This window comes from Lepus europaeus (genome assembly GCF_033115175.1).
Source record: "Lepus europaeus isolate LE1 chromosome 12 unlocalized genomic scaffold, mLepTim1.pri SUPER_12_unloc_1, whole genome shotgun sequence".
In the NCBI taxonomy this organism is placed as follows: domain Eukaryota; kingdom Metazoa; phylum Chordata; class Mammalia; order Lagomorpha; family Leporidae; genus Lepus; species Lepus europaeus.
In genome coordinates this window covers 110,506-137,362 of record NW_026909001.1, presented here as the reverse complement: position 1 = coordinate 137,362, position 26,857 = coordinate 110,506, and the positions used below count along the sequence as shown (strand labels likewise).

General features: G+C 44.0%; 1 long non-coding RNA gene across 2 annotated transcripts in view; it reads right to left on the bottom strand.

Moving 5' to 3' along the window:
- Positions 1-23,313, bottom strand: part of LOC133754274 (uncharacterized) — a 303,902-nt gene extending 280,589 nt beyond the window's left edge. Inside the window, exons 1-3 of one of the 2 annotated variants that reach the window (XR_009865178.1) lie at positions 23,201-23,313; positions 11,762-11,826; positions 9,117-9,241 (exon numbers count right to left, since the gene is read on the bottom strand). This is a non-coding gene — a long non-coding RNA (uncharacterized LOC133754274). Of the gene's footprint in view, positions 1-9,116; positions 9,242-11,761; positions 11,827-23,166 lie in introns of both variants that reach the window. The other variant, XR_009865177.1, reaches the window with a different exon arrangement.
- Positions 23,314-26,857: the final 3,544 nt, after the last annotated feature.

Genomic DNA, 26,857 nt, shown 5'->3' with positions numbered 1-26,857 from the left:
GAAAACCCAGCTCCACTTGGGGACATAAAACTGTTCTTTCAAAAATCTTCGCTCCTGTCTGCCACCGTCAGATCTGCTTTGCCTAGGGCTAGTCCAAAATTTCTATCAGTCCTCAATCCTCCCTCTTACATCTCTGGAGTTCAATTCCAAACACTCAGCACCTACATTTCTCCTCAGGAAGTTGAAACAAAGTAATTGGGTAACACAGATAACACTGTACACATAATGGCCATTATTTCCACGTCCACAGTCTGTGGACAGGAGAGTATGTGAGTAATGGTCATGAAGGCCCATTCTCTTTGCTCTGGATCCCATCCTACCATAGTGAGGGTCAGAAAGGCCCAGCCACCTTGTTCTGGATCCCATCCTACCATAGTGAGGGTCATGAAGGCCTGTTCACCTGCTCTGGATCCATCCTACCATCGTGAGGGTCATGATGGCCCATTCCCCTTTCTATGGATTCCATCCTACCACAGTGAGGGTCATGAAGGCCAGTTCTCCTTGTTCTGGATCCCATCCTACCATAGTGAGGGTCATGAAGGCCAGTTCTCCTTGTTCTGGATCCCATCCTACCATAGTGAGGGTCATGAAGGCCTGTTCACCTGCTCTGGATCCCATCCTACCATAGTGAGGGTCATGAAGGCCTGTTCACCTGCTCTGGATCCATCCTTTCCATAGACGGTCATGAAGGCCCATTCCCTTTGTTCTGGATTCATCCTTTCCATAGTGAGGGTCATGATGGCCCATTCCCCTTGCTATGGATTCCATCCTACCACAGTGAGGGTCATGAAGGCCAGTTCACCTTGCTCTGGATCACATCCTCTCCATATTCCCATGAACCTGGACCTGTCACTTCAGCCTCCACCCACATGCTGACCAGTCCCTGCCAGGTTTTCCATTATCCCACTACTTACCAGACCTTGGTCTACCTTTCCTCCCCTACTCCCATCGCCTTTCTGTCTCAGTGGAGTGCCGTCAACAAACCCTCTACAATCCCCATCATAAATTCATCACCACTCACATTACAACACACTGAAACCTCGCTCTCACCCTACCACTTGAAAGTGCACTTGTTCAGGCCAACAGTATGTTCATTATTAAATTAAAAAAAATCCTTCACTAAACTATGGCATTTAAATTTTTTCTTTTTTTTTAGATTCATTTTATTTATTTGAAAGAGTTACAGAGTGAGGTAGAGCCAGAGAGAGAGAAAGAGAGAGGTCTTCCATCCACTGGTCCACTCCCCAGATGGCCACAACGGCCAGAGCTGAGCTGATCTGAAGCCAGCAGCTTCTTCCAGGTCTCCCAAACTGGTGCAGGGGCCCAAAGACTTGGACCATTTTCTACTGCTTTTCTGGGTCATAGCACAGAGCTGGATTGGAAGTGCTGCAGCCAGGATATGAACCGGTGCCCATATAGGATGCTGGCGCTGCAGGCCACAGTTTTAACCTGCTGGGCCACAGCACTGGACTCTTATCTTTTGTAAAGAAATTGAGAAAATTATTGTCTATTTTTTATTTATTTGAAAGGCAGAGGGACAGATAAGGTAAATATTTCTGTAAACAAAAAACTACCCTTCATTTTCATTTTATTGTCTTTAAAATATGCGTGACTGGGTAAAACACAAATTGTCTTACAGGAGACATAAAGTATACAGATGTGATTTATACAATGGCAGTTGAAGAATGATAGAGATAACAACATTCTAATGGGGGCTGGAACTGTGACAGAGCAGGTAGAGCCACCACCTGTGGTGCCAGCATCCCACATGGGCACCAATCCATATGGGCACCAGTTTGAGTCTTGGCTGTTCCACTTCTGATCCAGTTCTCTGCCATGGCCTGTGAAGGCAGTAGAAGATGGCCCAAGTGCTTGGTTCCCTGCACCCATTGTGGAAGACCTGTAGGAAGCTCCTGGCTCCTGGCTCTAGATTGGCCCAGCTCAGGCCATTGCGGCCATTCAGAGAACAGACCAGCAGATGGAGGATCGATCGATCGATCAATTGATCTCTCTCCCTTGCTCTCTGCCTCTGTCTCTGCCTCTCCGTAATTCAGCATTTCAAGTAAATAAATAAAAACAGTTCTAATGTCCTCATATGTTACAGAAGGTTACAAAATTATTCCTAAGTAAACTGTGAGAAGCTAATTATATTTGTGACATTTTTTTCAAATGCAAAAGAGTAATAAGCATGAAGTCACCAAATAAATTAAAACATGATCCTTAAGAATGTTCAAATAATCCAAAAGTATGTAGTGCAAGAAGAAAGGAGTATAAAAACAGAAAGAAGAAACAGAAAACCACAAAATTGTAGGCCTGGTATAGGCAGGCAGATTAGATTAAATCGATTAGATGGGTGAGCTGGAGACCACGCCTTCCCCCTGCCCCTTTCTGTGATCTCAGGCCCCTGCCTGACCTCACCTATATGCCCACCTGCCAATCAGACTACGTAACCACTCCCCCTATGAAGTGAATAAAAGCCTGGAGCATGGTGGGCCCCTCCCTTGCTGTCCACTGCCTCTGCCTTCCTGCCTGGGTGCTCTGCTCCACATGGTTCCCGGCCTGCTCTCTGCCTGGTCTGGACCCAGCCTGTGCTTCTAGTCTCCCTTCTCCCCTAATTAGAGCCCTCACATTCCTGTGCATTTCTCCCACTGAATCAGTGTGAAACACTTACCATTCGCCTGGCTTCTTTCAGCTGATATTCAGAGCTTTTATCTAAATAGACAGCAAGAACTCTCAAAATATTAAAAATCAATAATAAGGCTGGGCAATATCAGGCCTAACTCTGATCAACAATTAGAGTAAATATTCAAATTAAAAGGCAGAGACTGTCAAACTGGAATTTTCTTTTGCAAAACAAAAAAGAAAAGATCCAGTGATACGCTGTTTACAGATGGTCTTTGGACTCAAAAATACAGAAAAGACTGCAAATGAAAGAGGAAAGAGGAGGAGACAGAGGAAGAAGGAAAGAGGTGGTGAACTTTGATGACTGGAAAAGCTGTTATACAGACAATAAGGTAAGAAAGCTGAGGGTACGTGGTAGGCCTGGAATAGCTCAGGGTTCTGTCCTTTCGTACCCCCAGAAAAGAGATGGAAAAAGGAGACAGAGCATACCTCTACAGAGACAGGTCACATTAATGAAGCAAACAGGGCAATGGTCTGTTCTTGCGAAGAGACTTAGTGGGTTTTATCTGGTCTGGTTGCCAAGGGAACTTGGCACCAGGGGCTCTCCAGAAGCCTTGGAGGCCTTTTGCTTATCTAGTTTTGCAAGCAGTTTTGCAGAGGCTAGATAAAGATCATTGTGGGGGTGGGAAGGTGACATTCTTGTGAACAGTTTCATCCTTTAATACTAGTATCAGACAAAATAAATTTCAAAATAAAGCAAATCGCCAGAAATAAGAAGGAACTTCCCCTAGTGATAAAAGGGTAAGCATCAATAACACATAAAAATCATAAATATAATTGCCTATTAATATCTTCATAAGACACCTCTCACAGCCGTATCTAAACCTGGGACAGTTCCCAGGACACAAACCTCTCCTTCCTCACCCTGTATTTCCTCCCAGATAACTGCATTACACTCCCAATCCACTGGCTCATATCCAGACCTCCCTTCAGAAATATGTACTTGGCTTCCCACTGTTCTCTCCTGGCTTCTTTAGAAGGCATAGTTAATATAAGCAATAATTATAACACTGCATTATTGGATTTCTGACATGTAAAGACAGAATACATACAGCATTAATAACATAACATAAAGGAGTGAGAAGGAAAAAAAGCTGTACTGGAAAAAAATTTCCATAGTTTATTGGAATTAGGCTGGAATACACTGCAATATGATGCATATTTTAATGACTAAGAACTAAAATTTTCAAGTTAAAAAAATCAACACATAACACAAAAGAAGGAGCAAAGGATGAGAATTTGAAAGACCTAAAACATTTAGAAAACAAATATCAAAAATGGCAGACATAATTCCAATCATATCAATAAGTACTTTAAATTAAAAGCACCAAACATTCAAACTAGATAAAAAGCAAGATGTAATAATACGTTATCTTCAATAAACATACTTTGGATGCAAAGTACAAACAGGTTCAAAGTAAAATGGAGAAAGTGTAACATGCAAAGAGGAATCCGGAGGCAGCTGGACTGGCTATGTTTTTATCTGGCAAAACAGCCTTTAAGTCTAGAAATACTACTGGAGACAAAGACAGAGATTGCATCACAATGAAAGAGTCAAAGCAGCTGGAGATGAAAGATCTACATAGGCAACAGCAGAGTCTAACAAAAGGGATGGGCCCAAAACTGCCAAAGGAAAAAAGAGTTCAAGAGTAATAGGTGGAGAATTCAATACCCAGCTCGTAAGAACTCATAGAGCACCCAGACAGAAAATGAACAGGGTATAGAAGAACAGCAGCATCAACCAACTTGACATTTACAGAGTACTCCACTCAGCAGATAATGTAACAGCAGAGCACACATTCTTTTCAAGTATACATGGAGCATTCTTCAAAGAAGACCATACATTATCATAATATCTCATCACTATCATAATATCTCAATAAATCAGACAGTATAATAAAACTAAATTAAAAATCAACAAAAAGAAATGGGGGAGGGGGCTGGCGCTGTAGTATAATGGGTAAAGCCATCACCTGCAGTGCCAGTATCCTATATGGCTCTCAGTTTGAATCCTGGTTCCTCCAATTTCCATCCAGCTTTCTGCTATGGCTTGGGAAAGCAGTAAAGATGGCCCCTGTGTCTGCATGGGAGACCTGGAAGAAGCTCCTGGCTCTTAGCTCCTGGCTTCAGGTCAGCCCAGCTCCTGCCATTGTGGCTATTTGGGGAGTGAACCAGCAGATGGTAGATCCTATCTCCCTCTCTCTCTCTCTCTCTCTCTCTCTCTCTCTGTAACTCTGACTTTCAAATAAATATATAAATCTTTAAAAAAAGAAAGAAATTTGGAAAATCTGAAATACTAGGGAATTAAACAACACACTTCTAAATAATCCATGAGTCCAAGAGAAACCACAAACAAACATTTTTTGAACAAATTCAAACAAAAACACATCATATCACTTAGAGAATGCACTCAAATCACTGTTGACAAAAGAAAAGCCTCAGAACCAATAACCTAAGATCAATAAGACAGAAAAGCAGAGAAAATCAATAAACCAGATATTGGTTCTTTCACATAATACTGACATTTTGCTATACCAGGGTTTCTCAGCCTCAGCTTCCTTGACATTTTAAGCAGATAATCCTTTCTTGCCAGGGGAGCAGAGAGGCATGCAATACACTGTATAATGTTTAACAGCATCTCTGATCTCTATCCAACATGTTCCAGTTGCAACACCCCCAAAAAGCATTTTATGAACAGTCTCTGAATATTGTTAATGTCCCCTGGGGGAAAAATGGAACAAAATCAACCCTGGTGATTCAGACCAAGCAAAAAAGAGAGAAGAATCAAAGTACCAAAATCAGGAATGAAGAGGGGACAGCCCCTCCCATTCTGTAGAAACTAATAATAAGAAAATGTTGCCAACAAATTAAAATTAGAACATTTGCATGAAATAAATAAATAAATACTTTTAGCAAAAAATAAAGACAAATTACAGGAGGTATTGTGCATACTGCAAATAAGTAATCCAATATTAAAGACAGAAAATGTAATGAATCCAAGAAACACTAAGAGCAAACTGTGGAAATTTTGTTTCAACCATTTGAATAAGGTGCACTGCACGAGTTGGTTTGCTCTTTTTTTTCTGACAGGCAGAGTGGACAGTGAGAGAGAGAGAGAGAGAAATGTCTTCCTTGTCCATTGGTTCACCCCACAATGGCCACTGCAGCTGGCACAATGCACTGATCCGAAGCTAGGAGCCAGATGTTGCTCCTGGTCTCCCATGCGAGTGTAGGGCCCAAGCACTTGGGCCATCCTGCATTGCACTCCTGGGCCATGGAAGAGAGCTGGACTGGAAGAGGAGCAACTGGGACAGAATCCTGTGCCCCGACCAGGACTAGAACCCAAGGTGCCAGCGCCGGAGGTGGAGGATTAGCCTATTGAGCTGCAGAGCCAGTCAGTTTGCTCTTTTAATCATTTAAATACACATGTGTGCCTGCTGTAACAATTCTAACAGTATACAACAACTAAAGTCAAAGCAAGAGTTCACACTTCATTTCTCTCCATATCTAGTCCGCTGATGCCAACAAGGTGCAACAATATTGCCAACAAGGTGTAAGGCAGCTTTCCTTTATGTGTGTGGGCATGGCCTGTTCCTGCAAACATCACATATAATTGCTGATTCTGTACAAAACAAGGCTATACCTACAGAGTTACATGAACCAAAGGGACTTGCTGTTTATTCAATATATTACATGTAGGCCTCCAGGACAATTCATATACTTCCACCAATGAACCATTATGTTCCATGTGATATTTTTTTTTCAGTGTCCATTAACAAAGTCTATAGGAACATAGCCATACCTGTCCATTTATGGGTCATCTATGGCTGTTTCTGTGCTATAGGGCAGAGTGCAGTAAATGTGACAAAGGCTATATGGCCCACAAAACCCAACACATATGCTATCTGGCCCCTCACTTAATAAGCTTGGCATTCTCTGCTTTAGAGCAGTGGCTTTCAATTTTGCAGTCACATGGAAAGCATTAACAATGATGATTAAATTGGTTGTGGGTGAGCCTGGCTGTTAGGATTACAAGACCCACCATATTTAATTTATTATTGATAACACTTGCATAATATGGCTATCAAGCTCTAGTTTGACTATATTAAAATTTATCTAACCATTCTCTCGATGGATATTTACACTGTCTCTTGATCTTTGATCTTACAAATAATACTGCAATAAATACTATCAACATCTTTCTTTTAGGCCGGCGCCGTGGCTCAACAGGCTAAACCTCTGCCTTGCGGCGCCGGCACACCGGGTTCTAGTCCCGGTCGGGGCACTGATCCTGTCCCGGTTGCCCCTCTTCCAGGCCAGCTCTCTGCTGTGGCCAGGGAGTGCAGTGGAGGATGGCCCAAGTGCTTGGGCCCTGCACCCCATGGGAGACCAGGAGAAGCACCTGGCTCCTGCCATCGGAACAGCGCGGTGCGCCGGCCGCAGCGTGCTACCGCGGCGGCCATTGGAGGGTGAACCAACGGCAAAAGGAAGACCTTTCTCTCTGTCTCTCTCTCTCACTGTCCACTCTGCCTGTCAAAAAAAAAAAGATGGAGTTAAAAGGGGTGGGTATCCAGTGGTTCACTCCTCAAATGGCTGCAATTGCTGGGTCTAGCCAGGTCAAAGCCAGGAGCTAGAGCTTCTTCCAGATCTCCCATGTCAGTGCAGGGACCCAAGGACTTGGGCCATCTTCTGCTGTTTTCCCAAGTGCATTAGCAGGGAGCTGGGTCACAAGTGGATCAGGGGCCGATGTTATGGCATACCAGGTAAAGCCACTGCCTGCAGTGCCGGCATCCAATATGGGTGCCAGTTTATGTCCCGGCTGCTCCACTTCCAGTCCAGTTCTCTGCTATGGCCTGGGAAAGCAGTAGAAGATGCCCAAGGCCTTGGGCTCCTGCCAACACGTGGGAGACCCAAAGGAAGCTCCTGACTCTTGCCTTTTGATCAGTGCAGCTCCAACCATTGTGACCAACTGGGGAGTGAATCAGCAGATGGAAGACCTCTCTCTCTCTCTCTCTCTCTGCCTCTCTTAATGCCTGTATGTAACTCTGACTTTCAAATAAATAAATAAATCTTAAAAAAAAAAGAAAGAAAGAAAAGAAGTGGAGCACCAGGGACTCAAACCAGCATCAATATGGGATGCTGGCATCGCAGGCAGCAGCATTACCCACTATGACACAGCACTGGCTCCAAACATTCTTATGCTAGTATTTTTATTTCAAATACATCTCTTTAACTCTTTATCTAATTATCAGAGGCAAAGATAGAGACTGAATGAGCTCCCATTTACTGATTCATTCCACAAATGTCTGCAATCACAAGGGCAGAGCCAGGGCCAAAACTGGGAGCTGGGAATTCAATCCACATGTTCCACACAGGTGGCAGGGACCCAATCACCTGAGTCATCATGGCACGATGGCGTAGCTGGTAAAGCCACCACCTGCAGTGCCGGCATCCCATATGGGTGCCAGTTTGAGTCCTGGCTGTTCCACTTCCAATCCAGCTCTTTACTGTGGCCTGGAAAGCAGAAGTTGGCCCAAGTGCTTTGGCCCCTGTACCCATGGGGGGAGACCTGAAAGAAGCTCCCAGCTCCTGGCTTTGGATCAGCGCAGATCCAGCCGTTGCAGCCAATGGGGAGTGAACCAGCAGACAGAAAGATCTCTTTCCCTTTCGATTGGTTCCTCTCTGTATCACTCTGCCTTTCAAATAAATAACTTTTTTTAACAATTGTGAATTGAGCCCCCTGCCCAAACTATGGCACCTGCAGTGTCAGCATCCCATATGGGCACCAATTCTCTCTCTCTCTCTCTTTCTCTCTGTGTCTTGCTTTCTTTCTCTATAACTCTTGCGAATGAAGAAATCTTTTTTAAAAAATTGAGAATTGTCTGGACCTTAATTTTAACAGAAATGCCATTAAAGTGTTGCCAGTAAATATTAAGCTAGTTGCTGATTTTTCCCTTATTGTGAGACACACACACATACACACACACAGAGAAATCAAGCACAGGTTTTGGAATGTTAACAAAGGCTTTTATTGTTAATATCCACTGAGATTATTACATGGATTTTATTCAACTTGTCCAAATAATGTTATACCAATATACTAGACCTGGAAGAACTCCTGCCTTTGGAAAGGCTCAGCTCTGAATGTTGCAGCCAATTGGGGAGTGAACTTGTGGATAGAAGACCTGTCTCTCTCTCTCTGCCTCTCTATTTTCTGTGAAACTCTGACTTTCAAATAAATAAATCTTGAAAAAATAATGTATTGAGGATCAATCTCTTCCAAAGTTCTTCAGTTTTCTACTTGTTAAACCAATTTAATAAAGTTCAATTTTTATAGAAAGTCACAGATTTATCAAGTTTGAACATTCCTAGCATCTACTTTGAAATAACTTTTAGAAATCACTCCAAAAAGAAAAGGAGAGACTCAAGTTTACCTTGACTTTGAGCAAGATGAAGAATCTTTGATGTGACATATCTGGCAGTATCCGATTCTGCTGATTTAGTGTTTATTTGCTCCAGCTGAGCCAGGAGTCCCACAATCCAAGAATTATTGGTAAGGCTAAAAAAAAAATAAAATAAAAAATGTTATCTAACATCAGGATACATTCTAAACCAACTGTAAATTCAGTACTACAAGATCACTGTGTAGTTGGAAGATGTAGGCTGGAAGGATCTGTAGATATATGTTAAGTCCATTTGGTCCATAGTGTCAATTAACTCTGCTGTTTCCTTGCTGATTTTCTGTCTGGTTGATCCATCCATTGGTCAAAGTGGGATATTGAAATCCCTCATTACTACTATATTGGAGTCTACGTCTGCATTTAGATCCATTAACATTTCTTTTAAATAGCCCAGTGCCTTGTAATTAGGTGCATATACATTTATAATAGTTACATCTTCCTGTTGAATTGATCCCTTAATCATTATATAGTGCCCTTCTTTGAGTCTTTTAACAGTTTTAGTGTTAAAGTCTATTCTGTCCTATATTAGGATGGGTATATCAGCTTTTTGGTTTCTGTTAGCATGGAATATCTTTTTCCATCCTTTCACTTTCAGTCTGCATGCATCTTTGTTGGTGAATTGCGTTTCTTGTAGGCAGCGAAAGGATGGGTTTTTGTTTTTAATCCATTCAGTCTGTTTGTATCTTTTAACTGGAGAGTTGAGGCCATTTACATTCAAGGTGACTATTGATAAGTAACGACTTTGCTCTGCCATTTTTCCAAAAATATTCCTATTTTTTACTTGGATTTCCTTTGACTTCTCCTGGGAGTTTTTCTTCCTTTACCTTCTTTCATAGTGGTGACCATGTTTCTGTGTTTCTGTGTGCAGCACATCATTAATCATCTGCTGCAAGGCTGGATGGCTGGTGACAAAGTCTCTCAATTTCTGTTTGTTATGGGAAGTCTTTATTTCACCATCATTCATAAATGAGAGCTTTGCAGAGTGTAGTATTCTGAGTTGACAGTTTTTTTTTTCTCTTAAGACTTGGAATGTATCTCACCATTCTCTCCTAACCTGTAGTGTTTCTGATGAGAAGTCAGCTGTGTGTCTAATTGGAGATCCTCTGAAAGTAATCTGGCATTTCTCTTGTGCACATTTTAGAATCTTCTCTTTATGTTTTACGGTTGAGAGTTGATTACAATGTGTTGGATGAAGATCTTTTCTGGTCATGTCCATTAGGAGTTTTATGAGCTTCCTCTACTTGGATGACCCTTTCTTTCTCCAAATGAGGGAAGTTTCCTCTTATTACTGCACTAAAAGGCCCTCTAATCCTTTCTCTTTCCACACATTCTGGAACTCCTTAGACCCATCCATCAACCATAACACAACACAAACACTTGTATATGTGTGTGTGTGTGTATGTCTGTGTGCATTCACCTCTGTTGTATCTGTTTATGTCACAACAGTTTGAACTCAGAAGTAGATAAGAGACTTCTGCTTTCTTCCATTAAGCCAAACGACAGAGATCTACAAAAATGTTGTCAAACTATGTCACTCTTCTTACTAAATAGGTTTCCTTTGGTAAATGAGTTATTTTACCATAACACAGAAATGTTGGGGCCGGCAGTGTGAGGTATTGGGTAAAGGCACTACCTGGGGCACCAGCATCCCATTTGGGTGCTGGTACAAGACCTGGCTGCTCCACTTTCGATCCAGCTCTCTGCCATGCCCTGGGAAAGCAGTGGAAGATGGCCCAAGCCATTGGGCCACTGCACCCATGTGGGAGACCCAGAAGAAGCTCCTGGCTCCTGGCTTCAGACTAGCCAAGCTCTGGCCATTGTGGCCATCTGGAGAGTGAACCACTGGATGGAAGACCTCCTTCTCTCTCTCTGTAACTCTCTCAAATAAATAAAAAAATTCTTAAAAAAAAAACAACAATGTTGGGTGCTACCAATATTAACAAGCTGTCATTTACTGAGTCAGCCAGGCACTAATTAATCTTCACATCCTTATTATAACAATATTATCATTAAAATAATTTTGTAGATGACAAAACTGAGGTGTAGCAGAGTTAAGCAGACTGTTCAAGGCCATACAGCTAAGAAAACCTCAACATGGAACCAATTTGCCTGACTTTTAACCAAACTTCAGACAACTCCTTGGCACTTAAGAACTTTCACAGAGATGATATATCGAGCTCAGATTCCTAAGTCAAACTTTTCCTGCGAAGTTCCAGATAACAAATATTTTAGGCATTGTGAGCCACAGTCTGTCAAATTCCTCCACTTGGCAACCACAATGCAAATGCAGCATGGAAGGAGCAGGGCTGTGTTCCAATAAAATTCTCTTCACATAACTCAAACCCAAATTTCCTTCAGTTCTCAGGTGTCACAAAGTATTATTTTGACTTTTTAAAAGCAATTAAAAACATAAAACCCATTCTTAGGTCACAGGCCACATAAAACAAAGAGAGAGGCCTTATATGGCCATGAGCCATAGTGTACGGACTACTGCTTTAATATTAATAAATACTAACAAAATAATATAAACATACTATTAAACATGAATAGCATTTGTAAGTAATGGGTTTCTAACAATTATATCTGCAATTTCTATATATATAAATATTTAGAATTACCTTTTCTCTGATACCACTTTTAACTTGCTCATCTTGAGTTACTTCATTTCATCATTGCAGGTAATCTGAAAGAAAAACGTTAATGACATTAAACACTTACACAACTGTGTTTTCTATTTTGAAGATGTCAGAAAAGCCAGGCAATGAAAAATGTTCATGGTGGGCAACACAAGACAGCACTGGAAACCAAAAGGGTTTTTTAAGTGCTTCTGGTGGGTTACCTCAGTGTGGAACATCTGACTATTAAAATACCTAAAATCAGCCAGGAGGACGTTAGCAAAATCCTGGTGCTACAAAATCCAGTTTGTGATCTGCTGTTAGGAATTGTTTTGAGACTTTCTTACTGTTCTAATATTCCACCTTAAAATACTTGAATGAGCCACTCTTCCTGTGATTAATGTACTTATTGTTTGCCATTCATACAATGCCCAAAGACTGGTAAATAAGTATGGTTATTTCTATATGAGAACATTTTCAATTAGTAACAGGTTGATTCAACAAAATAAAAAAAAATATCTATATCATTACCTTGCTGAATGTACATAATATACATTTTCCCTCCATATTTAGAAAATACACTTTGTACACTTTAAACAACCTTCAATAGCAAGACACACAATTCTTATTATTGTTCAGATTTATTATTCACCAAAAAATACCCTGAATGTCTTCTACTTTTATATAGCAATGCTTAGAAAAGAAGAGTTTTGTCGTGTCACTGAAAAGTGAAACAATGACCCTGTTTTTAGTAATGCTATATTTAAACCAAAACAACCATGCAAAACAGCAGACTTGAAATGGCTTAACTTTGATTCAGAATTTTTTTCTGAATCTGTAATTTTTCTTTCAATAAGAACGTTTCAACAAAATACAACTCAAAAGCAAAGGAAATAGGTATTTAGGACCATGCACAAAAATTAGGACATTTTAAAGTCCATGAGGAATTTTACACTGCTACTTATTCTTTCTTTTAATAGACTCATCTTTTTAAAGTGACTACAAATTCAGAGTAAGTTTTCCCAGCTTCTAAAGTATTAAGAATCACTATAGACCTAAAGGCAGGGGGAAAATCATATGTGCTTTCAAAAGCACTATTGCTGTCATCAACAGAAATTATGTCATTTCTACTTGTTGAGTGCTAAGACTCTCTGTAAAACTACATTAACAGTGCATGTCATGAAAAGGTCGCTGCAAATTTTATTAGAACTATAAAGGCTAATGTTGGGTACTTGCCATAACCAACTCTATTTCTACAGTTAAGAAGTTATTCAAATTTGAAGGTCACAATACAGGTTAACCACATTCTCCTCTCCTTCCATAAAGGTAAAATAATAGCAGACAGTAAAAAAATAAAGATCAAGGTCCACAGTGACAAAAAAGAAAAGTAAGGGGCACAGAAGCATGGGTATTCTGTCCAGAATCCAGGAAACTGAGACTCCACAAACTCAGGAAATGTCCAGGACAACAGAGAAAGAGACCATGAAAGAGAGCTACCTAAAAATTTCTGATTGCAAATAACTTCTTAGTTCCTCCATATCTCCAGCCTCACCACTATGGAAAATTCTCAGCCACTAAATATGTAACTCCTGACAAACAATTTTCACTAATGAAACCGACAACCTCAAAGAATTCTACTTTCTGGGACTTTTAAAGTTAGCTGGGAAAAAAAGATCAGCTTTCAATCCTATTATCCTAGGGCTAATCCACTGTGTCCTACAGCTTTCAATTGCTGAAGCTGGAAGCCAGAGCACTTTAGAGTAAATAAAAAGCTTCTTATGCTGTGAATATCTGTGATCACTGCGCTATGGTGCAGTAAGATCGGGCACCTAGAAACAGAGGCCTTGCATCTCACCAAGTTCAAGGCTTTGCCAAGCAAGTGTGACAAGACAGGGGCAAAGAAGCTGCAAGCATAAGCAGAGGAGTGATTACAATAACCAACCACTAAATTCAGACACAATCTACTCTTTCCACATGATTGGATGTTTTCATCACCATAAAATCTGTCTTAAAGAGAAAAACTTTCTCCCCCCCCCACTGCCCCTATCTAGCTGGAGTCTCCTTTCTCTCCTCATGAAAGCAGTTACACACAGTGTGCACAGCCCTGTCTTCCCCTCTCTAGAGAGCACATTACAGGCAGGCTCTGCCCACGTCAGTCAGCAACCAGCGACCTCCTGTTATGAAACTCAGTTAACGGTCCATGACCAGTCCTTGTCTCACGCATCCTACCGGCAGCAGCAAACACACCCTCTTCCTGCAAACACTCTCTCCTGGCAGTAGTCTGTTTGCTGCCTACCACACAGGTCACTTCAAAGTCTCCTCTACAGAATGCTCAAGGCTCGGGTCCTTCTTGTCCTCTTCTACCTACAGTCTGTTCCCCGGTCACATCATCCAGCTTCCTGACAACTCAAACATCTCCACCTGCATCTCCTAACAATATTACCAATTCAAAATCAATCCAACAGTGCTGCACCCTAGCTCTTCCAGAGTCAAAATCAATCCTCTCCCCAGCTGCTTGGCCCAAGACCTTGGCTACTTGTTTGTCTCCTGCTGCACACACACACCAATCCATCAGAAAGTCCTGACTCCCACTACTTTCAAAACATACCCAAAATCTCATCACCTCACTACCTACTAAACACAGTCAAGCCTTCTACCTTTGACCCTCCACATTTGATTCTCAATACAACATCTTGAGTGGCCCTTTTAAAACTCTGGAGGGACAGGGGACAAAAAAATTTAGTGAAGGTATTAGAAGGTAGAGTCTTTGAGAAGATGATAATTGGGTCATCAGTGTAGAGACCTCATAATGGGATAGATGCCCATAAAAAGATAAACCAGAAGATCTGGCTTTCCCCTAGCAAGAAGAAGCCATCTGTAAACCACGCTGATCTGAAGCCAGGAGCCAGGAGCCAGGTGCTTCTCCTGGTCTCCCATGTGGGTGCAGGGCCCAAGGACCTGGCCATCCTCCACTGAACTCCTGAGCCACAGCAGAGAACTGGACTGGAAGAGGAGCAACCAGAACTGGAACCTGGGGTGCTGGCGCCCCAGGCAGAGGATTAGCCTAGTGATTCGCACAGCTGGCCATAAATACATCTTTAAAAGAAAAAAAGAGAACATTTAAAAAATTGTCCACATCCCATTCTAGAGTACTGGTTCATTGCCTAGCTCTGGTTCCTGACTCCAGCTTCATGCTAATACATACCCTGGGAGGCAGCAATAAGGACTCAAACAGTGAGATTCCTGCTACCCATGTGGAAGATGTGGACTGAGTTCCAGGCTGCTGCTGCAGGCATTTGGAGAGCGAACCAACAGATGGGAGCTCTCTCAGATATCTCTACCCTCCCTGTCCCATCTCTCAAATAAATAAGTTTTATTTAAAGTGCCCACCATATGACTCAACTAGTCCACTTCTAGGCATATACTTGAAATAAATAAAAACATACGTCCACATAGAAACCTGTATGAATGTTCAGAAAAGCTTCATTCATAATAGCCAAAGAGAGAAAACAATTCAAATGTATGTCCTTACAAAGGAATATTAGTTGGTGATGCAAAGAACTTAAATATTGGCAAAGTGGTTAAGATGCTGCTTAGGATGCCTGCCTCCAATATCAGAGTGCCTGGGTTCAAGTTCTGATCCCACTCCCAATCCTGATTCCTTCTAATGGAGAAATTAAGAAGCAGGAGGTAAGGGGCCGGTGTCATGGCGAAGTAGGTTAATCCTCCACCTGCACCGCTGGCATCCTATATGGGTGCTGGTTCCAGTCCCAGCTGCTCCACTTCCAATCCAGCTCTCTGCTACAGAGCTATGGCCTGGGAAAGCAGTAGAAGATGGCCCAAGTCCTTGGGCCCCTGCACCCATGTGGGAGACCTGGAAGAAGTTCCTGGCTCCTGGCTTCGGATCAGCGCAATTCCAGCCGTTGCAGCCAATTGGGGAGTGAACCAGCAGATGGCTGACCTCTCTCTCTCTGCCTCTCCTTCTCTCTCTGTGTAACTCTGACTTTCAAGTAAAATAAATAAATCTTTTTTTTTTTCAAAAAAGTATACTTTAGGCTGTATACTTTAAGTGTATAATTGGTATGGTATGTAAGTTATACCTCAACAAAACTTAACAGTCTATGTGGGAACTTTAATAATTCAAATGTCCCTTTATGCTGCCTCAGTGTCTGCCTCCTATGATACAATACAATGCAAAACAAAAGCAGAATTACTAACCCACCAGGTCCTCGGCGATGGACTCCAAATTATCCAGCAGAGGAGCAGAGCCACACTGAAACATCCATGTTTCTTTTTTTAAGATTTATTTATTTGTTCATTTGAAAGTCAGAGACAGAGAGAGAAGAAAGATCGTTCATCTGCTGGTTCACTCTCCAAATAACTGCAACAACCAGGACTGGACCAGACCAAAGCCAGGAGCCAGGCACCTCATCCAGTCTCCCATGTGGATGCAGGGGCCCAAGCACATGGGCCACCCTCTGCTGCTTTTCCAAGCACATTAGCTGGCAGCTGCATCTGTGGAGCAGACAGGACTTGAACCAGTGCCCATACAGGAAGCCAGTATTGATGATGGCAGCTTAACCTGCCATGCCACAGTGCCAGCCTCCATCCATACTTCTACATAAGGATTCATGGTGTACAGTTCCCTAAAGTGGGATGTTGCTAATGTATGAGTTGATTTTTTATATATTTAGAGGTGGCTTATTGTAGAATTAAATGTGGGGTAGGCATTAAGTGCACCAGTTGAGATGCAGGTTGGGATGGCCACACACCTCCTCAAATGCCTGGACTCAAGCCCCTCCTCCACTTCCAAGTCCAGCTTCACCTTGACTCATACCCTGGGAGGCAGCAAGGAATGGCTCCAGTACCTGAGTCCTTGCCACCCACAGGGTAGATCTGTATTGAGTGCCAGCCTCCTACTTCAACCTGGCCTAGCCCCAGTCACCTAATTCTCTCTCTCTCTCTCTCTCTCTCTCTCTCTCTCTCTCTCTCTCTCTCCTTTTCTGACTTTCAAATACAAGTACAAATAAAAGTAAATACATTTAAAACTTGTTACTACAAGAATCTGACCTTAACAGCAGAAAATCATAAAAGCAGTATCAGCCTGCTCTAGATAGCCTAACAAAAAGCACCTAACAAAAAGCAAACAATTTTGTCTGCTCTTGTGTTAAAAAAAAAGTACACATTTTTTGAGGTTATCCTGATCTTTTCTCTCAACTGGAGCTAGTTCTAGAGTATGATGGATCTAAAAGCTGTTCTGGTCTCACTGACTTAAGACTGAAATCAAGTTCATCAGCAAGGCAGCAGGCACTGGTGTGCACACACAATGTATTAGAATCTCACATACTTAAGTTGTCCTAATTTTCATTCTGTAGAAGTCAAAGAAATTCTGATGCCTACTCCAAACTTCAATTTGTATATTCTAATTACATGACTAGTTCACATATACAAGTTTTTAAGTTAAATAAACTGCTAAAAAACACAAAGAAACACACAGCTCATGCTTTCAAGTTCAATCTAAATCGTTTAAATATGTTCAGTGTGAGAAACTATCATACCCTTTCATTGTCTTTGCTTACATGCCCTGATCCAGTTCTCATTCCATCACGACAACTTCGCTATTTTATTCTCATCTATTTACACAAGGATTTCCCTGCCAAATACCATTAGACAAAAAGTTTCCAGTGCTGAAAAACATCTGCAAAACATTGGTCTACTAAACAATGATAAGCTTGACTGTAAAATATTAGATAATGTTCTTGCTAGACTGTGGACAACTGAGCAAACTGAAGATCCTGGAAGCTGGTTGGAGAAAACAAGAACACTGAGAAGGCATCACCTTCTGTCAACTTCTCATCACCGCTTCATGATCGGAAAGGAAATCACTTTAGGAACACTCAAAGGAAAGGACTATTTCACTATTCCCCAATACCAGCTCTATCACTGAAATGCAAAATGGCAAATCCATGGCACAGGCTGTGATGCTGGCACCCTGTATGAGCACTGGTTCAAGGCCTGGCTCCTCCACTTCCAATCTAGCTCTCTGCTAACACACCTGGGAAAGCAACAGAAGATGGCCCAAACATCCACATGGCTTCAGCCTGGCCCAGCCTCAGCCTTTGAGGCTACTTGAGAAGTGACCAGTGGATGGAAGACTCTGTTTCTTCCTCTAACTCTGCTTTTCAAACAAATAGATGATTAAAAGAAAAAAAAGGAGGAGGGAAGGAAGGAAAGAACAAAGGAAAGGCATACCAGCAAATCCAGGTTATTTAACAAGAAGCAACCCAAAGAAGATGCCCTTGACAACATCGCTAATGAAAAAGTGAGAAATCTTGAGCACAAGAGGCAAATGACATCTGTAATCTAAAGAAACACAACTACCATTTCCAGCAACAGTCATGGAAATTACAACCTTAGATTAATGTTTAAGGAAGCAATACAAACACTGGAGAGGGTTGGAGTGATATTAACCTTGTCTAAATTACTGTAGTGTGGTACACATTTTCATCTAGTTGCCTTACTCACATGACATCCACTGATTGCTTTATGAATGTTTTAGCCCAATCTGCAAACAGGCAAATTTAGTTTACCTAGATTACTGTCATCAATTTGAGGAAAAAAAGTTAAGAGTCAATCTACAAAATAAAAATAAGCTTTTACGTTTTCTCTTTCCTGATTTTGCATCCTAATGGAAATCAAGTAAGGCTGGATGGATGGTTCAAACCTGTTCCACAAAAAAATGTACAGACACTTTTTAATAAAAATTTTTCTTTTTTGCTCTATGACATCTTATTACAAATAAATGGAGCTTCATGTCTGGAGAAAGGGTCTCATTACACTTCAATTTAATTAAATAGTTTAAAAAGTTTTTCCTCAACCCAGATTTCCAATGACTGTCTTAGGACTTAACCAATGCTGAAATCCTAAGTCTATATATGAATGATGCATGATATTAAAATTCTTTTTTAAGATTTAATTTATTTTATTTGAGAGGCAGAGTTAGATAGTGAGAGGGAGAGACAGAAAGAGATCTTCCTTTTGCTGGTTCACTCCCCAATTGGCCGCAGACAGAGCTGGGACAATCTGAAGCCAGGAGCCAAGAGCTTCCTCTGGGTCTCCCACATGTGTACAGGGGCCCAAGGACTTGGGCCATCTTCTACTGCTTTCCCAGGCCACAGCAGAGAGCTGGATGGAACATGGAACAGCTGGGACTAGAACCAGTGCCCATATGAGATGCTGGCACTGCAGGTTGAGGATTAACCTACTGCACCACAGCGCCTGCCCCAGATCAAAATTCTTTTTCTTTTCTTTTTTTCCCACAGGCAGAGTTAATCAGTGAGATAGATAGACAAAGAGAAAGGTATTCCTTTTCCACTGGTTCACCCCCCAAATGGCTGCTAGGGCCGGTGTGGTGCACCGATCTTAAGCCAGGAGCCAGTTGCTTCCACCCAGTCATCCATGCCGGTGCAGGGCCCAAGCACTTGGTGCATCCTTCACTGCCTTCCCAGGCCACATCAGAGAGCTGGACCAGAAGAGGAGCAACTGAGACAGAACCAGCACCACAACCGGGACTAGAACCCAGGGTACCGGTTCCGCAGGCAGAGGATTAGCCCACTGAGCTGTGGTGCCAGTCCAGATCAAAATTCTTAACTTGAAATTTTCTCTGCCTCTAACCTATGATGGTGCCCATTAAAACGAATAAAAATTTTTTAGGGGAAATACCATATCTCAAAATCAGTCCCAGTAGAAATCCAAATATTCAGGACATGAGGAATAAGAAAGCAATAAGGCATATACAAAGCAATCACAGTAGTAAAACATCATAAATATGTCCTCCTTATCAGTAATGAAATGTACATGGACCAAATTTGCCAACCAAAAGACAGACATTGGCAGAGTGGAGATTAAAAAAATCGATCCCACTAAATGTCACCTGCAAGATTCTGACTTTGGAGTCAAAGGCACAACAAGGTTCAAAGGGAATGGATGGAAAAAGATAGCCCGTGCATACAGTAACCAAAACTGGGCAGCAGTGTCTACTCTAGTATCAGACAAAATGGCTTTAAAATCAAACAAGGACACCAGAGACAAAGAGTATATTAATAAAACAAGATATTACCAAAAGGTTCAGTAGAAAGAAGGTATAATTATCAACCTATGCAAATCTAATAATAGACACCAAAATATACCAAGCAAAAATTGTCAGAATTAAAAGGGGAAACAGGAGATCTGGAAACAAAATCAGCACATGAAAGAGACAGCTGCACTCCTCACAACAGCCAAGCTATGGCATCGGCCCAGATGCCCACTGATGGATAAACAAAACCTGGTATATGTCACAATGGAATGCTACTGAACCATAACAAGGAAGGAAATCCTGACATTTTCAGAGATGTAGACAGAACTGCAGATCGTTCTGTTAAGTGAAACAAGCCACATGCAGAAAGACAAATATTGTAGGTTCACATACATATGGAAGCTAAAGCGGGTAAAAGCCACCACTTGCAATGCGGCACCCCACATCAGAGAGCGGCATCCCGGCTACCCTGCTTCCAATCAGGCAGTGGAAGATGGCCCTGCCACCCAGGTGGGAGACCAGGATGCAGTTCCTGGCTGATGGCTTCAACCTGGCCTACATCTATCTGCTGTGGCCATTTGGGGAGTGAACCAGCACACAGATCTCCCCCCACCCACTCACCCACCACCACCATTCTGCCTTTCAAATAAATACATTAATTTTTTTTAAGTAGTCCATCTGAACTTAGAACAATGTTCACTAGAGGTTGGAAAGGATAGAGGAATAAAAAGGAGCTGAATAATGGGTTCTGAAGCAAGTCAGACAGAAGTACCAAGTTCTAGTGTTCCAAAGCACAGTGGGACAACTTTAATTCCTAATAATATATTATATAAATTATAATAAACTGGAAAAGAGGAGCTAGTAGGATTTAAGAACAAAGATAAGGAAACTGACTTCCTAGTTTGGTTCACAGTATATATGCACTGAAATATTGCACTGTACCCTATAAATATATATAAGTATTTCATGTTAATAAAAAGGTTAAATAAAATAATTTTTAAAAATTAAAAAATGCAGAAGTTGTTCTACAATATTAGTTAGGATTCTCGATACACCACAACCACCATCCCCAATAAGAGCAGACAACCAGGCAAAAGTAAAGTAATAGAGGACTTGGCAACTAGATATAAAAATTCACAGAGAGGCTGGTAAGGTGGTGCAGCGGGTTAAGCCACCACCTAAAACAAAGGTGAACCTTAAGCAAGATTAAGAAAAAAGAAGATCCAAATTACTAACATCAAAAGTTGACATGGGGCCAGTGTCGTGGCACAGGTAAGCTGATGCTGGCAATACCAGGACAGTATCATGGCATAGCAGGTAAAGATGCCACTGGCAATGCCCGCATCCCCAATGGAGGCTGCTTCAAATCCTGGTTGTTCCACTGCCGAACCAACTCCCTGCTAAAGGTGGAAGATGGCCCAAGTTCCTGAGGCCCTGCACCCATGTGGGAGACCCACAAGAAGCTCCTGACTCCTGGCTTCGGATCAACCCAGCTCTGGCTATTGCAGCCATTTGGGGAGTGAACCAGCAGAGGAAGCTCTGTCTCTCCCTCTGTCTGTAACTTTGCGTCTTAAATAAATAAATAAATCTTTTTAAAATCATAGAAAAGACATGAGGCAAAGCCAGTGAGTGCTGGGCACCTCTCCCTAAAATAGCTCACACTCATCATAAATTGAGAGAAATAAATGAGAAGTAAATGGAGATTAAAAGGGGAAACAAAGTAGTAGAGGATAAACACATCGCCTAAAACAAAGGCAGGATTCAAACTCTGGCTCTAAGGCCCAACCCTTGGCTACCACACTACAGTACACCGACAAGTACCACACATCACACATCGTGGACCTCCTCTTCCCTCTGCTAAGGGAGGTAAACCTATTTTTACATAGCAATTCAGCTCAGCAAGATTTCTCTAAAGAGAACGAATGACTCAAGCCAGTTGGAACAGCTTCAACAAACTGATACCACCCAAGTTTTCATTGCATTAATACACTCGGCTGTTTCTGTGAAGTCCACCAGATACCATAGTAGTTTCAAGTCTGCCCCTTCATTTCCCAGTTCAGAGTGCATCAGGGATGGCTCTATTGCTGACAGAATTTTGAGAGCCTTAAAAATGAACCTGTAACTTCACCGTACAATCTGCCTCCCGAGACGTGGAACGGGAAACTGAACAAGTCATATAAGAACTCTGCCACACCCTGGCAAGGCAGTGTTGACGGCTCAAGCGGCTAGATTCCTACCACTCAAGTGCAAGACCTGGACGGAGCTGCCAGTTCCAGGTTTCAGTACTGCCCGGCCGTAGCTGTTACCGGCATTTGAGTGAACCACTGGACGAAAACTGTCTCCCAAAATACATCGATAAAAACTTAAGATAAATAAAAGGAAAAAAAAAAACCCTCTGCCTTTAGGGTGACAAATAAGGTGTGGTTAAGCCAGCACTATCTGACAGTCACTCTACATAGGAAATGCTTAAGGGTGGATTCTCCAGGGTCTGTGTAGTTTCAACATTTGGCACATGTTTTTAAAATAGGTACCATGTAAATCACCTAAAATAAATCACCGGTTTGGCTTACAGACCTGAAAACATTCCACAGCACAATCACAAAAATAACTTTCTGGTTTTCAAAAAAAAAAAAGAAAGAAAGAAAGAAAAAGAAAAGGAAAGGAAAGGAAAGAAAAGAGAGAGAGAGAGAGAATTTCTAAAAATAATTCCGAGGTTAACAAAGAAAGTACTGATGGTTTACAATAAGAAAAGTGAAAAAGGGCGATCAAAAAGACCAGTGAGGTCGCCTCTAAGTACAAATTGTCCTGCACTGGAATTAAACACTCCTCCAATTCTGAACTCCTGCAGAACAAAAAAAAAGTGGGGGGGGGGGTAGGGGATGGGATGAAAAATAAAATATCAAAAGCATGCATGCACACAGAATTAGTGCCTTATTGCAAAAGAGAATGTCCGCGTCAGGTCCCGGAGCCAGCCGCGTTAACGGGCAGTGGACTCAGCTATCCAACGCACAGGGACTGCTCCCAGCCCCTCCCCGGACGAGGAACCCACCCCAAGCAGACCATCCCGGGCCCCGGCAGCAGAGCCTCTGCGTTCGGGTTCCACCGCAGCCGCGAACCCGCAACCCCGGCCGGCGGCTGCGGCCAGACTCTGCACTGTCACCCAGGGCCCTGCGACTGGGGCTCCCGAGCCGGCGACAGAGGCGCCCACCGCGCCCGCCCCGCGGAGCCCGCGTCTCGCCGGCCGCCCGGGGCACCGGGCAGGGCCAGCGCCTCAGGCCCCGCGCTGGGGCCGCCCCCAGCCCCCGCCGAGGGAAAACTCGTCACCCACAACCTGTCAGGTGAGGGCGGCGGCCGGGGGCGCTCACCGGCTCCGGGTGGGGGCGCTGGCTGGGGGGCCGCGCCGAGCCGCGGCACCGGGCTGGGCGCCGGGCGCTGGGCGGCTGCTCGCTGAGCGCACGGCGGGTCTGTCGCCGCCCGCCGCCCGGTGTGTCCACACAAACCCCGGAGGCCGGCGAGGCGGCGGCGGCGGAGGCCGAACCTGCCCGCATCCCGGGAAACGTCAGCGCGGCGCCCATCCCACCTCACGCCTCGGCCGGCCGACCCGGAGGAGCGGGCGCGGCACCGGGGCGGGCACTCTGAGCGGCCAACAGCCAACAGCCAACGGCCAAAGGCCACGGCACGTGCAGGCGGGGGAGCCGCGGGAGAACTGGCTGCGCGCTTCCCCCCCCCCCCCCCCCCCCCCCGGGCTGGGCTTCTTGCAGCCGCGCCCGCGCGCAGGCACCGCCAACCGCCCGAACCAGACGACGCTGCGGCTCCCCGCGTTCTTGCCTTCACTTCTCTGCGAGCCCAACAAGGGCTTCTCCCCACTCCCCGCCTTTTCCCAGAACTAGGCCGGCGCCCACCAGGCCACCCCCAGTCACCCTGCAGAAATCACTCTCCCACCACGCATACATCCAACTTGGGGCGGGGTCGCTGGGAGGGGGATAGGGGTCTCCTCGCTCCCTGCGGCCCCCCTGGTCTCCCCCCCATGGCCCCAGGAGACCCCAGAGAGGCTGGGCGGGACCTGGCGTTAGCACTGCCCAGCACCTTGGAGAAGCAGACAGTGGCACCATGTGGCCCAGCCTCATTTTGGGGTGTCGGGTGCTCTACGGCTGGCTGATCTGTTCTCTGTGTGCCCACGTGGACCACAAAGACGACCCTGCGGCGCTGGCCGCTGCCCCCCGCACAGGGAATGGCTCCTGGGCAGCCAGAGCCATGTGCCAGGGGAGAGGGGGAATGAGTGACAGCAGCGACTTTGTTTTGCTATTGTGCTGCTGTCTATGGTGGCCGCGGGGGGGGGGGGGGGGGGGGAGAGGGGGTGCTACGCAGAGTCAATCTGCTGCTGCCAGCTACAGGAGTTCTGTGGAGAGCCGCGAGGTTTTTTTCATGTTTTCTTGCCATTTGGCTTAAACAGAATTAAAGCAGGTTCACAGTGCAGTGCAGCGTGCCCCCTGCAGATGCACGAGAGACTGCCATTTTGTAAATGCCAAGGTTTCCTGCATCCTGAGCACCCACAGGTAGGTTATGGTATTTAATTTTCAACAACGACCACACCCGAGCTACACAATCTGAAAAGGCAGTATCTGAGAACACCTAGGTGAGAATGTTAAACATTGTGCAAAAACTGAATATATGTGATCTACATGAGGAATGTATTTAAAGAAGTGTTCCTAAACGAATCTGTCCGCAATAAGCATTATGTGTGTTGGGGGCTGGCACTGTGCCACAGCAGGTTAAAGCCCCAGCCTGTATCCCAGTTGGTCCACTTTCAATCCAGCCCCTGCTAATGGCCTGGGAAAGCAGTGGAAGATGGCCCAAGTGCTTGGGCACCTGCACCATGTGGGAGACCTGGAAGAAGCTCCTGGCTTCAGATCAGCCCACCTCTGGCTGCTGTAGTCCTTTGGGAAGTGAAACAGGAGATGGAAGACCTCTCTCTCTCTCTGTCTCTACCTCTCTATAACTCTGTCTTCCCAAATAAATAAAATCTAAAAAAAAAAAAAATCATGTGTGAGTGTGTGTAGAATCTGAATTCTTCAGCAAAGCATTGTTAATGTGGTTTAACAGCTAGGACTCAGGCCCAGACTACCACACACAGCTAGGTAAATAGCAGACTTAGGGAGCTTTGAAATGATTGCAAACACATAGTTTGCTGTGTGAGTGACATACCTTTTGCTGTGGCAAGAGTTGGGAGGACTAGCCGGCGCCGCAGCTCACTAGGCTAATCCTCCGCCTTGCGGCGCCAGCACACCGGGTTCTAGTCCCGGTCGGGGCACCGATCCTTTCCCGGTTGCCCCTCTTCCAGGCCAGCTCTCTGCTGTGGCCAGGGAGTGCAGTGGAGGATGGCCCAAGTCCTTGGGCCCTGCACCCCATGGGAGACCAGGAGAAGCACCTGGCTCCTGCCATCGGATCAGCGCAGTGCGCCAGCCGCAGCGCGCTACCGCGGCGGCCATTGGAGGGTGAACCAACGGCAAAAGGAAGACCTTTCTCTCTGTCTCTCTCTCACTGTCCACTCTGCCTGTCAAAAAAAATAAAAATAAAAAGAGTTGGGAGGATTCACCTTCCCCTGGACAATGTGACTTCACAGCTTCTGGGACACCACGTGTGAGAACCTGGCAGGAACAGTCTCTCCCAGTGGGAAGGATACGTTACCGACTCTCAGGTCCTATATGTGAGCTGCTGACCACACCTACTGGAGTTCAAAATGCATGTAAATGCAAGAGTTTGGCACACAGAGAGCTCAGGTGGTGTCAGCCCACACCCTGTCACCTGCTTTTCCAAACACCACTGGTCTCAGAGTTTATCTAAACCTTGCTAGCAGCACCCCCATCTCCTCTCGAGAACAATTCATGAAAGATACACCTCTTTCCTTAATGCGACTTTATCTTCCACAAAGGCCTCCTTCTGTCTGAATTGAGCTATTACTCATTGGCATGTACTCACTATGTGAATTATCTATCGAACATATGCCCCATAAGCTGTGATTGGTCTCCCATTCTTTTTTTTTTTTTAAATAAGGTTGATTTATTTGAGAGGCAGAGTTACAGAGAGGGGGAGAGACAGAGACAGAGATTTTCAATCCGCATCTTTTCTTGTGCTTCAATTATGCCTGTCCAAGAAGGCACCATAAAATCACGAAGGACTGGGGTGGGCATTTAAACTACCAGTTAAGGCACTGATAAAGACAGCCACAACACTTACCAGAGTGCCTGGGTTTGAGATGAGGCTCCGCTGTGATCCCAGCTTCCTGCTAATTTCAGTCAAGGAGACAGCAGGTGATGGCTTAAGTATTCCGGTCTTGGCCACCCAAATGGGAGACCCAAGTGGCATTTCAGCTCCCATCTCTGGTCCTACCCCAGCCCCAGGTCTTGGAGCTTTTGTGGAATGAACCAGCATATGGGAGCTTTCCCTCACTCTCTAGTTCTCTCTCTCTCTCTCTCTCTCATTTTTTAAGAGAAGATATGATCTTTCTTGCAGAAGGATAATAGGAAAATGGAGTGTCAGTTTGAGTTGGTTTTTCCCTCTATATCTTTATATAGGAATACCACAGACCAGATTTTGATTCGAGATTTCAGGACAAGCATCAATCAAATCAATGAAAGGGCTTATTTATTCTCCATATCATTTCCTTTGGAGTGAAATCCAGACTTTGAAGAGTGCACAGCCATGATTCACTGGGTGGCAGACAAATTATTGTACTGCTATGTCAATGTAACTTGCTGGAAATACAACCCCTGGAACTTTCTTTTTTAATATTTATTTATTCATTTGAAAAACAGAGTTACAGGGGGTAGGGGGAGAGAGAGGGAGAGAAAGAGAGATCTTCCATCCACTGGTTCACTCCCCATATGGGCCCCAACTATCAGGGCTAGACCAGGCTGAAGCCAGGAGCCAAGAGGTTCATCTAAGTCTCCCATACGGGTCTCTCCAAGCACTTGGGCCATCTTCTGCTGCTTTCCCAGGCCATAGCAGAGAGCTGGACTGGA